Raw genomic sequence first — 2,414 nt, forward strand, 5'->3', positions numbered from 1 at the left:
AATAATTCTGACATATGGATATAACACATTATGCAGAATTTAGATAGCTTAAATATTTGCATGTCTACTTTGACACCTGCTCAAGATTTATTTTCGCTCCCTGCAAACAAGAGAAGCCTCTAATGATGTTTTTGTTCTTGGTTTGTCTAATTTTCAATGCTCTTAGTGTGCCCTAAACTATTTTTACAGACAATGGGCCTTCTTTCACCAGAAAAGATTTTCCTTTTTTTTCATTTTTTCTGAGGTTTTATTGTTGTTTACTTTTAAACAACTTTTATTGTTGTTTATTTTAGACCAAGGGGGGAATATCCACTCCCCAGAGACTTTTTTAGGTGTGCCTTTTGGGCAGAGGCTTATCTATGTAGCCCATGCTGACCTCAGACTTGTTTGGAGCGTGAGGAAGTCCTTGCCTTCGCCTTCAGAGTGCAGACAAGCACTGTCTTGACCGGTTTGCAGACTACAGACATCCAGCTTTGGTTAACTTTGATGAAAAAGCTCCTGCTGAGAGAGGTGGGCCCGCTGTGGCAGACCACTCAGGCTGTCTTTTTGCTGACTGTTGTTATTCTCTTGCCTGTGCCCAGTTGCTTAGTCTTCATTTTTTCATTCCTGTCTTTTGTTCTGTAAGCTGGAGGGGTTTTTCTTGCCCGTTTTGTATGAGTTTTTCTTTTTGCCTTTTCTACATGTTTGAACGTGTTTTTTCGTTTGCTTCAGAAATCTGCTTTTCCCGACAAAGCAGAAGGTGGGTCAGGCAACTCCTGAGAATGCCTAGCTCACACTTAGCCTCCAGACTTTCAAAGGTTAATTCAGTTTCCAGAGACTTCAAAGAACTGATTTACATCATCCTGAGACCATCTCCTGGCAACCAATTCAGACCCCAGAGTGCTGACAAACAAAAAGACTGATCCCAGCTACCCTGCCCCAAGCATCAAGAAGTCAGAGTTTTCTGCTTTCAGAAGAATCATAACAGCTTCCGGAATTTGCAGGTTTCATGGACATATCTTGGAATTTCTGTGTGGAAGGATGGTGCAAGGGGAATCTAGTCCACTGATTATGAAGTCTACCCAGACAGAGGCACATACCTAGTGGCTGTATCTCTGCCAGAGACACGCTTTAGTCTAGTATGCTTGGCCCATTGAGTCAGGAAGGACGGAGTCAGTGTGAATTTCAGATCCCTAGTTAATGCACCGCTATAATTCCTATACAGTATATGTGCCGAGCTAAAATTGCCTTGATCCTGCCTCTTGCTTTGATATTAACAAGGGGTGAACTGTGGACTCCTTCCCCCAACCTTGTTGCTTGGGAGTGATTGGTTCTGTAAAGCAGCCCCGACAGACTGCAAGCTGGAGTTGAGCACCTGCTGTGTGGAGGAGTCATGACTGCTGCTCCTTAGATCAAAGACTTAGCAGGTCTCATGCTTATGTTAAAGGTTTACCGGATCTTCCTTTCAAGATCTCCTTCTGGTCTGGTGTTAATGGATTTTCTCCTGTTTATGTTAAGATGAGCAAGTTTCGAATTCCTCTGGGTCTGGTTCCTAGCGTAACTATAAATACTGAGTGAATTTCAGTAAAGCTCTCTCTTATCACTTCTACCTGGCATCTGTGTCTTTCCTTGTTAACCGTTTGCCTTCCCAGGATCCAATTAACCCAGTTGGTATATTTACCCATGGAGGAAGAGAGACCGTCCGGGCTGGTCCCCTTCAACAGCTGACCCAGGTTTGAGCTACAACTGAAGGAATATCAGGTCCACAATGAGACTAGAGCATACTAGAAAGAGACTGAATTATATACAATGAACATAACTCTGCAATTCACAGGCTGTGGCACTATGGTAAGAAAGTAAGAAGGACCAGAAGAACATATCTCAGGAATGTCGAGCCAGTCTGAAGTCTGCATGGCAGACTATGCTGAGAGAACTGCTATCTGACCCAAGGTTTGAGTAACATATAGGGCTTGACTTGAGGAAGCAGAGACAGGATCACAGACACAAACCTGCACAGAGGAGAAGTGAGACAGTTAGATATGTGTGAGTGATGGACTGAAGACTCACACTTCTTAGCTCCAACTCTCTTTTTTTTCTTTTCTTTTTTTGAGACAGGGTTTCTCTATGTACCCCTGGCTGTCCTGGAACTCACTCTCTACACCAGGCTGGCCTTGAACTTACAGAGATCTGCCTTCCAAGTAGTAGGATTAAAGGCATGTGCTACCACTCCCCAGTTTATCTCCAAACACTTCCAAGAACAGGTTGGAAATCACAGAGAAAGGAAGTGTTTGAACCTATCAGTAAACAAACTTCAAATGGCAGGAAATAATAAGATGTATTTGAAAAGTGATTCAGATTATATACATGTTAGAATGGTAACAAAACCATGAAAGTATGTAAAATACACATTTGAAAATAAATAAGGATCATTTTCA

The 2,414-nt window shown here is 42.4% G+C and overlaps 1 protein-coding gene across 1 annotated transcript in view; it reads right to left on the bottom strand.

Annotated features, from left to right (window-relative positions):
* Enpp3 (ectonucleotide pyrophosphatase/phosphodiesterase 3) overlaps positions 1-2,414 on the bottom strand; it is a 127,020-nt gene that overhangs the window by 3,988 nt on the left and 120,618 nt on the right. The gene's annotated exons all lie outside the window — the stretch shown is intronic.

The sequence above is a fragment of the Mastomys coucha genome, unplaced genomic scaffold, assembly GCF_008632895.1.
Source record: "Mastomys coucha isolate ucsf_1 unplaced genomic scaffold, UCSF_Mcou_1 pScaffold2, whole genome shotgun sequence".
NCBI classification, from domain to species: domain Eukaryota; kingdom Metazoa; phylum Chordata; class Mammalia; order Rodentia; family Muridae; genus Mastomys; species Mastomys coucha.